This window comes from Myxocyprinus asiaticus, chromosome 22 (genome assembly GCF_019703515.2).
Source record: "Myxocyprinus asiaticus isolate MX2 ecotype Aquarium Trade chromosome 22, UBuf_Myxa_2, whole genome shotgun sequence".
NCBI lineage: Eukaryota > Metazoa > Chordata > Actinopteri > Cypriniformes > Catostomidae > Myxocyprinus > Myxocyprinus asiaticus.
Genome location: NC_059365.1, coordinates 18,345,209 through 18,357,804, shown reverse-complemented (window position 1 = coordinate 18,357,804; position 12,596 = coordinate 18,345,209). Strand labels below are relative to the sequence as shown.

The following is a 12,596-nucleotide window of genomic DNA, read 5'->3' as shown; positions in this document are numbered from 1 at the left end:
TATGTAACACCATATTCCTCATCTATTCACACCACACAAACTACATTACTGTGTGAGCAGGAGCCTTAGCAAAATGCAAAGTGCCTCCAAAACATAATTGGTACCAATATGGATGTGTGTTTGAAGACAGTATTGATCTGTTGATATGTGTGAAACTAGAAAAGCGAACATGGGAATGTGTTTGGTTCCATGCTGGGTTTGATATTTCAGTGGCCTCATTAGAGCTCAGTTGGACAGGTGGAGAAAAATCTCTAATGCTCTGAACCTCTTGGATCTCTGTTGGGAGAGATTGCTAAGGCTGAAACTGCTATACCATATTTTTTTCTTTTTTATTTAGAGGGGGTCATTTATTGGTCTTTGAGGGTCCCTAATCACCCTCAAAGAGAGATAATTTGATTGACTTTATACACTCATGTTTTATTTTTGCTCGCCAGCCAGAGGAAGCATTATTGTGAGTGAAACGAAGAATCGAGAAACCGACAAAGTTTTTTTTTTTTGTTTCACTGTTGTTGTTGACTATTTTGCAGGGTTGTAGAACATTGTTGGCCCAAGTTATAGTGTAATTATAACAATGCTGCTGTATAATCTGTTCAGTCAGTCATTCTATCCTCAGGAGATGTTTATTTCTCTCTTCAACCAGAGACAAATGTCCTGTCAGGCCCTGCTGGAGGTTGTCTTCAGCATCTCAGATATCATCAATTACACTCATATCAGTTCCTTGCTTTTCTAAACATTCAGCTCTCTTACTCCTGTTACTCTCCCATTCTCAACTACACCCCCTTAAATGGAAATAACACAGGGACATTGCAACCATTATGTCCACTCTGTTGCAGTGCGAAGAAAACAATTGCAAATGGTCGCATGAAACAATGACTTAAAGACAAAACAGAAGCCTCTTCCGATCAGTTGCTGTTGTAGTGGACTTAACAAACATGCAAGCCATAAATGATATTCTTATAAAACTGTTGGTTCCTGTCCTCTAATTTGATTGGACAAGCGGTCTGCTGAGTTTTTTTTTTCAGCAGGGGAAAAACTATTTCAATTCACTGATTCATCACAATTTTTCTTAAACTGTTCTGGATTGATCCACAAAAATTCATAAATGTAAAATTCAGATTTTTAAATTGATTATTAATTTTGTGTTTTACAAAGCATATGGAGGACAACACATTACAGATTTAGTGCCATGCCAACAACACAGGCAGTTAATTTACACAGAACGAAAGCCACAGAGCCACCTCTAATACCAGGTTATTTTACTCTCTATTTTATTTCACTTGGCACATCAGAGCAGACATATTTTAACACCATTTTTTATGCACAGTCTGTACACTGAATATGACAACAAGCCACCTTGACTCGCCTAAGATTTACATTCCTATGTTGTTGCTGAAGATGAGAATCATTGGAGAATCACTTTGGAATCATATCCTGACTCTCTGAACAGAAATGGAACTCCAACCAGCCCACCATGTGCCACCTTGACCCTATTCCTTCCCACCTTCTCCAAGCCATCTCACTGTTCATTATTCCTGCACTCACATACATACACATACATCTCTATTTACAGGCACTTTTCTCACCGCTTTTAAGCAGGCTTGAGGAACTCCACTGCTTAAAAAACCTGCGCTTAACCCCACATAAGTAAAGAATTACAGACCAGTCTCTCTCATCCCATTCATGGCAAAAACACTCAAAAGGGTAGTTCCCTATCTGTCACTCACTCAATGTTGTGTTAATGTAGTGACACTAGGGGTCACTCTTGGGAGCCCGAGATACATCTGGTCTTTGATAAAAGGCCAATGAAAATTGGCGAGTGGTATTTGCATGCCACTCCCCCGGACATACGGGTATAAAAGGAGCTGGCGTGCAACCACTCATTCAGATTTTCTCTTCAGAGCTGAATGATCGATGTCTACTGAGCTGACTGTTCATTCACCTCTACTGGATCTGACGGCGCATTTCAGCGGCTTCTCCCTCCTCTGCACTGGTGCACTGCAGAAAACACCCCTGGGTGCTTCGGCAGAAAAAAGAGAGTATATTTCCTGAAAGAGTATATTTCTCTAAAAGAGTGGCACACACGGAACATCTTTTTAAAGATGTGTCTTTTTAAAGATGCTTTTCCGATTGTGTGTTATTCCTGGTTCCGGTCGTTACCTCTCAACTTCAGATGGTCACGATCGCTGTCTTTCGTGTCTGGGTGCGACCCACATGGAGGCAGCGTTCGTGGATGGTTCACGTTCTCACTGCAAGAACATGACCATGGCAACGTTGCGATTTGCTTTCGTAAGAAAGCAAGCCACCCCAGCAGCTCCCCGCCTCAGTCCTTCTACCTATGGGTTTGAGGCCAGTGCGGCTAGCACTGGGGGTGATTTGGGGACCCCAATGGGACCGCCTCTGCCGGGTATCCCCCCGTGGACCTTCCATTCCCCAGCACGCTCGTCTGCCCCAGTCGGGCTTCCGGATGAGTTCGCCAGCTGGATACAATTGCTCAGTCACAGGCTGATGATGACGGACATACTTTCCCGGGCGGCCGCGAGCGTCGGGCTAGATTGGAACCCTCCACTCTCCCCTGAACCCTCGCCGCTCGATGATTGGTTCCTGGGCTCGCGGCGCCGCTCAAAGCAGCCGCGCCCCACTCCAGTGCTTTTCTTCCCAGAAGTGCACGAGGAGCTGACAAAATCGTGGGAGGCACTTTTTACTGCCCAGTCCCAATTTCTCAGTTCCCCCGCCCTCACTACCCTCAATGGTGGGGCGGCCAGGGGCTATATGGCAATTCCCCCGGTGGATAAGGCGCTTGTGGTGCACCTATGCCCGCAGAGCGACACCACCTGGCACGGATGCCCAAAGCTCCCGTCCATGCCCTGTAGGTTCACATCGTCCCTGATGGCCAAAGCCTACAGCACTGCTGGATAAGCCGCCTCTGCCCTGCACGCCATGGCTCTCCTGCAGGTCCACCAAACCAAGGCGCTAAAAGAACTGCACGAGGGTAGTTCCGCCCCAGATTTGATGCAGGAACTGTGCTCCGAGCGACGAAGGTCACGGCACGGTCTCTCGGGCGGACGATGTCCACATTAGTGGTCCAGGAGCGCCTCTGGCTCAACCTGGTCGAGATGGGTGAGGCTGACAAGACACGGTTCCTTGCTTCCCCTATGTCCCAGGCTGGCCTATTTGGCGACACCGTTGAGGACTTTGCCTGGCAGTTCTCGACGGTGAAGCAGCAGACGGAGGCTATCCGGCATATCCTGCCCTGGCGCGGCTCAAGATCCCGCACCCCATCTGCTCGTTGCCAAGGGCGTCCCCCTGTGGTGACTGCACCGGCTCCGCCGCAGCCCGCCCCTTCGGCCTGGCCCCGGCGTGGAGACCACCGCAGGAAGCAGACGCCACCCGTCTCATGGCCGGCCACCACTGGCGGCCCAGGGTCAACGGAACCCACTGCACTGGAGCTGGTAGTAAGACCACTCCATCCCCCGGTGGAGGGCTGGGTGGAGAATCTTTTGTTGCCCTTTCATTTGATTTTGCCGCATGCCCAATTGGCTGCGGTACCCAGCAGTTCAGCAAAAGAGTGGTTTCCTCCTTCCCTGGGTCACATACCCAGTGTGCACGGTCATCATCACGACCACCGTCCACCTTTTTTCCCTTGCAGGATTGGCGCTCCAGCGGTGGTCTCCCCACTCCTGCGCGCCCAGCTGTGGCACACATCCGCCCCTGATGTGACAGTCTCCACAGGTTGCGAGGACAGGCCTCTTCCTCCCCTGTCCCAGGCTGTTCTGGGGGTGGTCACAAGGAGCCAGGTAAGTGCTTCAATGTCCCTAGACTCAGCACGGATATGACATGGTGTGGCACCTCGAGCTCCGCCCCGCCGCGAGGCCCCACCTGCCGGTACGTCTGACGACATTGTCCCTTTGTTCCCCCTCTTGGATGCGTGGCTTGCGCTTTCCAATCCGTCGCGATGGCTGGTCTGGACCATCCGACTCGGCTACGTGATTCAGTTTGCCAGGCGTCCGCCCAGGTTCAGCGGTATCCACTTCACCTTGGTGAAGGACGAAAATGCTGCTACCTTGTGCGCAGAGATTGCCACCCTCCTATGGAAGGGTGCGATAGAACTGTCCCTCCGGCCGAGATGAAGAAGGGGTTTTACAGCCCCTACTTCATCATACAGAACAAAGGCGGTGGGTTGCGGCCAATCTTGGATCTGCGAGTACTGAACCGGGCTTGCTGATGCAAAAACGCATTCTGGCGAGGGTCTGGCATCAAGATTGGTTCACGGCGGTAGACCTGAAGGACACGTACTTTCACATCTCGATTTTACCTCGACACAGACCCTTCCTCCGTTTTGCATTCGAGGGTCAGGCATATCAGTACAAGGTCCTCCCTTTCGGCCTGTTTTTGTCCCCTCACATCTTCACGAAGGTCACAGAGGCAGCTCTTGCCCCATTAAGGGAGGTGAGCATTCGCATTCTCAACTATCTCGAAGATTGGCTAATCCTAGCTCACTCTCGGGACATGTTGTGTGCACACAGGGACTTGGTGCTCTCACACCTCAGCCGATTAGGGCTTCGGGTCAACTGGGAAAAGAGCAAGCTCCTCCCGGTTCAGAGCATCTCTTTTCTCGGTTTGGAGTTGGATTCAGTCTCATTGACAGCGCGCCTCACGAACGAGTGTGCACAGTCAGTGCTGACCTGTTTGAAGGCGTTCAAACAGAAAACAGCGGTTCCACTGAAACTCTTTCAGAAGCTCCTGGGGCATATGGCATCCTCAGTGGTGGCCACCCCACTCGGGTTGATGCATATGAGACTGCTTCAGCACAGTTCCTTCAGCACAGACTCTGTGCAAGGTCAGGGAGGACGAGGAGCAGGTCATCCTGGTAGCACCCTACTGGCCCACCCAGACGTGGTTCTCAGACCTCACGCTCCTCACGACAACCCCCCCCTCCCCCCCCCCGGCGAATTCCCCTGAGGAAGGATCTTCTTTCTCAGGGACGGGGCACCATCTGGCACCCGCGACCAGACCTCTGGAATCTCCATGTCAGAGACGCGGTGGTAGACACGATCACTCAGGCTAGGGCCCCCTCTACGAGGTGCCTGTATGCCTTTAAGTGGCGTCTGTTCGCTAAGTGGTGTTCTTCCCGACGAGAAGACCCCCAGAGATGTGCAGTCGGATCTGTGCTTTCCTTCCTGCAGGAGAGGTTGGAAGGGCGGCTGTCCCCTTCCACCTTGAAGGTGTACGTTGCTGCTATAGCAGCACACCACGACACAGTGGATGGTAAGTCCTTAGGGAAGCACGACCTGATCATCATGTTCCTGAGAGGCGCCAGGAGGCTGAACCCCTCCAGACCGCGCCTTGTTCCCGCATGGGACCTTTCTGTAGTTCTTCAGGGTCTACAGAGAGCCCCCTTTGAGCCTTTGCAGTCAGCTGTGCTTAAGGCACTCTCCTTGAAGACTGCCGTCCTGACTGCGCTCACTTCCTTCATGAGGGTAGGAGACCTGCAAGCATTCTCTGTCAGCGAAACATGCCTGGAGTTCAGTCCGGGCTACTCTCATGTGATCTTGAGACCCCGACCGGGCTATGTGCCCAAGGTTCCCACCACCCCTTTTAGGGACCAGGTGGTGAACCTGCAAGTGCTGCTCCAGGAGGTGTGCTGCTCCAGGAGGTGGAAGACCCAGCTCTGTCATTGCTGTGTCCGGTGTGCACTTTATGCATCTATTTGGATTGCACGCAGAGCTTTAGTATCTCTGAGCAGCTCTTTGTCTGCTTTGGTGCACAGCGGAAAGGAAGCACTGTCTCCAAGCAGAGGATCACCCACTGGCTCATCGACACCATAGCTATGGCATATCACGCCTGGGATGTGCCGCCCCCTGTAGGGCTACGATCCCATTCTATCAGGGGTGTAGCGGCCTCCTGGGCCCTGGCCAGGGGTGCCTCTCTAACAGACATTTGCAGAGCAGTGGGCCGGGCAACACCCAACACCTTTGCAAGGTTCTACAACCTCCGGGTGGAACCGGCTTCGTCCCGGGTAGTGGCACGCAATACAAGCGGATAAGCCTGGGATAGCCGGCTGGGTGTATCGCTTGCACATAGTGCCTTTCACCTCCTCTGAGCTGAAGATGTGCGCCATTAATCCCCAGTAGTGTTCACAAACTATGTTCTCTGGTTGACTTCCTCCTAGCCCTGTGGCAGTCAAGTGTTCGGAGAGACTCACTGCCAGCCCAGTACACGTGCTAACTAAGAGTCCTGTTCTGGGGTAGGTGCTCCGCATGTGGTGGTTCCCTGTAAGGTAACCTCATGTGATGTATATCTTCTGCTAATTCGTTTCCCTGTTGGCAAACTGCGTCTTCCTTGGGCAGAGCCCCCTCTGCCACAGTCTCCATGTTTGTAGTAACTCTTCCCCCATTGGGTAGGATCTACCATGAGAATTCTCCACATGGTCGGCAAGACCATGTGATGTATTTTCCATTTAAATATACCCCCTCTCTCTGGGTGAGGTGTGGTCTCCGCGGTGTCCTCCCCTTAGGAGGGACACCCCCCGACTAGACCTGGTGGTCCAGTCAGATAATCCCCCTTGTTGTTTAGGGAGTGGAAAAAAAGAGGGGGAAAAGAGGCCACGACTGGTCTAGCCTGTCTCTATCTTTTGGGTAGTCGACTTGTCCCCAAAGGGCCGTTCGACACTCATAACTATGTTGGGGGAGGTTACGTGTCGGCCTGGTGTGCTGGCTACTAGGCACACAGTTTTCTGCCCGTCACACACCGCCAGTTCACGGAACACAGTTCAGCCAGTTGCGGCATTTTGTATAGGGACAATGTCGAGTGAGTGACAGATAGGGAATGTCCTGATCACTTGCGTAACCTCTGTTCCCTGATGGAGGGAACGAGACATTGTGTCCCTCCTGCTACAATGCTGAACTACCCGCTGAAATGGATGGACCTTGTCTCGGCTCCTCCTCCGGGGGAGTGGCTTGCAAATACCACTCGCCAATTTTCATTGGCCTTTTATCAAAGACCAGAGGTATCTCGGACTCCCAAGAGTGACCCCTAGTGTCACTACATCGACACAATGTCTCGTTCCCTCCATCAGGGAACGGAGGTTACGCAAGTAACCAGGACGTTTTCAATAAGATCTCTGCCTATCTCTCACAATAAATCTCTCAGGTAGGTCTATCTAGGTAGCCTGGAGAGGTGAGGTGTCCAAGTCACATCAGCTACTTATTGGGGTACCTCAGGGCTCAGTGCTTAGACCAATTCTCTCCTCTATATACACAACATCACTGGGACCCATCATTCAAGTACATGGGTTCTCTTACCGCTGCTATGCCAATGACACAGCTCAACTTGTCTTTACAGCCCAGTGACCCAAAGGTGACGGCTTGAATCTCAGCCTGTTTGGCAGACATCTTGGCTTGGATGAAGGAACACCACATACAACTCAACCTAGCGAAAACTGAGCTCCTCATTTTTCCAGCCAGCCCTGCTGTTGAGCACAGCATCACAATTCAGCTGGGTTCATCTACAATAACACCTTCCAAAATGGTCAGAAATCTAGGGGTAACCATCAACAACCAAATCAATTTAACCAACCACATCTCAAAAACAGCACGATCATGTAGATTTACACTACAACATCAGGAAAATAAGACCCTTCCTCTCTGAACATGCCACACAATTCCTTGTTCAGTCACTTGTCATATCTAGACTGGATTACTGTAATGCTCTCTCAGCTGGCCTTCCTGCATGCGCAATTAGACCTCTGCAAATGATACAGAATGCAGCAGCACATCTGGTCTTCAATGAACCATAGAAAGCGCATGTTACACCATTCCTTGTCTCTCTACACTGGCTGTCAGTTGCTGCACGTATCAAGTTCAAGGCTCTGATGCTGGCATACAGAACAGTCACTGGGTCTGCTCCAGCTTTCCTAAAATCATTCCTGCAAAGCTACATTCCCACCAGAACCCTGTGGTCGGCAAATGAGTGGCGCCTTGTCATACCAACAAAAAGAGGAACAAAATCACTTTCCCAGACTTTCGGCTTCACTGTACCTCGTTGGTGGAATGACCTTCCCAACTCCATTCATGAAGCAAACTCTCTCTTTGTCTTAAAAAATGGTTAAAGACACATCTTTTCCATGAGCACTTGACCATACACTCATAATAAATAAATACATAAATGAATAAATAATAAAAAATTATGTTTATGTGTGTGTGTGTGTGTGTGTGTGTGTGTAAAAGTACCCGCTTCATGCATGCGCGAGGCGAAGCAGTCTGTTTAGTTTGGTGCATGCGTGTATTCTCAGTTCTGCATCGTCAGTGTGAGAGAGTTACACAGTCTCCTGGCTTTGTCCTTATTTCTTTAAAAGTCTGTTTTTTCATTGTATGGTGTTGCTGTGTGTTTATGATGAAGTAATAATATTTATCACTGTTCCAATATGCTTTAAAGTCTGTTGATATGTAACAATTTAATTTTACCTCAGAAACATTTCAATGGTAATGACTGTGTAATAGTGTGATAATCAGCTACTCGACGGATCTACCAGTTATATTTTATCAAAGTGTTTGTTTATTGTCACAAGTTTATTCTTTATTTTATATATATATATATATATATATATATATATATATGTGAACGAAAAGGTTATTCCATGCTTAATCAGTATTACAAGCATTTCAGTATTATAACGAGTGGACCTGCAAGTCTCCATGCAGAGATTGCTTGCTGTTGTAACATGACACTGCTCATCAGCAGCAGCAAAGAAAGACTCACTCGCTTTAATATGTCTGCATTTTGCGATCATATTAGATAGATAGATAGATAGATAGGTAGATAGGTAGGTAGATAGACATTCTTGTTCAATGCTGTATAACGCGAGTTTCTAAATTTGTATAATAATTGTTACCAGTATTATTACATTGCTGTATGGTTGCTTAGCGTATGTACAAATATTTGTCATGTTCATTTCTGTTTTTCTCACAGAAACTATACTTAAACCATACATTTACACATTGTATGATTCTTTCTTCACAATAAATATTTTGGACTGTACTCTGGAGTAGCTGCCATTCTTTCTAACTGAGGCATTTGGCCAGTTGGTGCACAACCAGTCAATTAACGCACAAAACATCCCACTATATATATATATATATATATATATATATATATATATATATATATACTGTATATATATTATACTTGTTGAACTCTGTCTTGGGTAGTATTTTTCTGATGCAATTGAAACTGTAATACAGCACTTTTTGTACTGCTGTCTCCTTAAGATGAATCACTTATGTTGTATTGTTACTCTTTTGTAAGTTGCTTTAATGCATCTGCCAAATGAATAAATGTAAATGCATCAAATTACCTCTATTTTCCACATTTGTGAGCAACTAATACTGTATGTCTCTGCTTTGCTGCAAACCCTACAGTATATTGGGTCAAGATCCCACTCTGTCGTTCACCTCTTCAGGAAAGAGTGTCCAGACACACTTTCACAGTATCGGCCCCCTGTGTATTGTATTGCTATCTCCCCCAGCCAAATGCAGTGATAAAAAGATCCCCATGTGGGGCTGCATTCGGCGAGGGAAGCCTGTTAGCTTAGCCTACTGATCCTCTGCCACTCTCTCACTTCCTCTATCTTTCTCTCTTTGGAATTCCCCTATAGGAAGCTAATGGTCCATTGTGACAGGCTGCAATTCTCGAGTGTGTTAGAGCGTGTAAGTGGCAGACATTTGGCTGGGGCTGTAGGCATAGATAGCTTGGCACTCTGAATCCATGCATGAGTGCGCATCCTCAGACAGTGGTGGGTTGGTTTCCTGTTGAGTGCTGGACTTTTGGTTCCTCTGCTCACTTGCAGCAGTGATTGTGTGTCACTCAGGACTCAGATGTTGGGCTTTTAGGTGGCACTCTTTCTGAGTGAGGGCTTGTCACTTAAGAGGTTCGATGCCTTTAGCTGTGTCACCCACCTCTGTGTCCTTGGAGTCTTCAGTTTCACTTCATTAATATCTGCCATGTCTATGCCACCATGAAGACAGTAAGAGACAACTCAGATTGTCAGCTTATAGTGATGTTTACCCTCTCTTTCCCTCTCTCTGCTTCACACACACACACACACACACACACACACACACACACACTAACTGTGATTCATATTTTTTACGGTATTTTAAAATGCTGTTGTTCATTACTTGTTCATGTTAGTTCATGTTGCATTAACTTATGTTAACTTTTAATGTAAAAAGTGTATGTTTTTGTAGAAATTAAAAATTTACCCCACACTTGGGGTAAATTGAATAAAACTGAAAATGATATTGAAGTATTTTGTCCAAAAAATAAATGTGATAATTTCAGGGATGTTCAGTAGCTACAAACACGTGCAACATTTTAAAATTATTAAATATTAGATCAAATTTCCTCAAATTCAAACTTTAGATATTGCAAAATATTCCTGATGCATGAGATCATTACGAGCAGTGTATAGTGACAGACAGGTGTTCAGGAAAGTTGGTTTTGGTTGCTGTGTAGTGTTTTAAGAGAAAATAAAATCCTATTATTGTGGAACTAATCAGTATATTTTAAGGTTTAAGCAGATTTAAGTAGACAAATAGGTTGGTTTTATAAACATATCAGTTAATGGTATAGATGGTTATGAGTAGTAATATTCAGGCGTCATAATGCTATACTAAACATAATGTACTATAATACCTGAAACATATTCATATTTTTACAGGGATTTTCTGGCAACCGCAGCTGCCATGGTTTTTCTGGTAACACTTTACAATAAGGTTCCATTGTTAACATTAGTTAACAACATTAGTTAACATGAACTAACAATGAACAATAATTACAGCATTTATTAATCTTAGTTAATGTTAATTTCAACATATATTAATACATATTTTAAATCAATTTTCATTTGATTTGTTAACATTAGTTAATGCCATATGAACTAACAATGAACAATTGTATTTTTATTAACTAACATTAAGATGAATAAATGCTGTTAAATATATTGTCCATTGTTAGTTCATGATACCTAGTAATGCATTGTGTAAGTTTGGATGTTCGGTCACAGGAGGAGTTGGAAAACAATTGAGCTGTTCAAGTAAGACTTTATTTGGCTGTCTCACACTGCACATTCTTGGCCTCTCTGGCTTCTTCACTCAAATGAAAACACTCTCTGAACATAAACACTCAAAACAGACTCTAAATAACATACACTCTAAATACACACTCAGAATATCTCATGCCACACTCTCGTATCGCTCTCTCTCCCTCTGTCTTGGCTGCTTTTTGAGGTCTCTCCCTGCTATCACTGTAACATGAAACAGCTGTTAGGAATCATGTCAACCAGCTTGACAAGCCACACCACCCCCTCTCTCCCGCAAACAGACACACGACCACGCCCCCATCACCACATACATTAACTAATGTTAAAGAATGGAACCATATTTTAAAGTTTGGGGGGTGAAGAATGGGACACTGGGGAGGGAGAGAGAAAAAAAGACACTGCTTCGCTGCCTCCTGGAAATGCCGCCATGAGGTCCTCTGTCAGCTGGATGTTTAACTATAAATGTAACAGGATTTGTTTTACAGTGTACCCACAGCTCTGTGTGAGAAGGATTCTTTGTTTGCTGCTGGTTTACTTGTCCAAAGTTTCAGCACCACGGACAGCTCTAGTGATCTGCTCCCCACTAGAAGTTCTCCTCTGTCTCACGCTCTTTATTTCCTTTATTTAATCCTTGAACACACTTATCTCTCTTAACCTCTTTAAATAATTAAAGTTCATGGTTCTGTTGACTTTCATTCATAGTTTTCCTCTGCCTCTCTCTTGTTTTCCTCTCCCTGTCTCTCCCTCTTTACATTGATTTTTTTACGTTTTCCCTAGCTCCCCCCTCACCTCCCACCGCTTCACAAGCATCAATAAAATGATATATATTACTCTTCTTTTTCTCTTTTCATCTCCACCTCCTGAGCTTTTAACGTCAGAGATGTATTCATCTCTACACAAACTGTTGCCTGGCATAGTAAATATTTTATTAGCCATCTCTTTTTTCATAGGGGAAATACAAAGAAGAAGGGAATGTGAAGGCTTTTTTCTCATTTCTTTCTCCCCAGCCTTTCTTGAGATGTGAAACTATCACTATTATTAGTGAACTATCGTGCATTATCATGGAAGATATTGAAACATACAGTGTTATTATGAAAGATAAATGACATGAAACAAGAAATAAAAATACAAAGGTGTTCTTAAAACTCTAGTATTTAAAACATTGTTTCCCTTTCATGCACATTATGGATGAAAGATATTACAAACAGAATCTCTTTTTAAAAGAAAATATGGCTTTGACTTTATAATTTTACACTTGTACTCATCTTATAACGACTTTAGAGGCTTTGGGGGCAGTCTTGCCAACCTGGGGAGGAGAGTGTAGAGAGACAGAGGGAGTAGGAGGGATGAACAAGGGGAGAGGTTTGTGCAGGGCTCCTCCCTGGGGAGCCAGAACTTGGGGGGGGCAGGCATCCCAGAGCCATTGTGCAAAGGTGAACGGGCGGCCATGCCTCCCGAAGCTCAGCGATCTGAAGTGCTGGTGACTCTGTTCGGGGCT

The 12,596-nt window shown here is 46.1% G+C and overlaps 2 protein-coding genes across 2 annotated transcripts in view; one reads left to right on the top strand and one right to left on the bottom strand.

Annotated features, from left to right (window-relative positions):
• Nucleotides 1–12,596, top strand: part of gpc3 (glypican 3) — a 216,746-nt gene that overhangs the window by 64,574 nt on the left and 139,576 nt on the right. The gene's annotated exons all lie outside the window — the stretch shown is intronic.
• Nucleotides 1–12,596, bottom strand: part of LOC127413291 (uncharacterized) — a 69,356-nt gene that overhangs the window by 55,398 nt on the left and 1,362 nt on the right. The gene's annotated exons all lie outside the window — the stretch shown is intronic.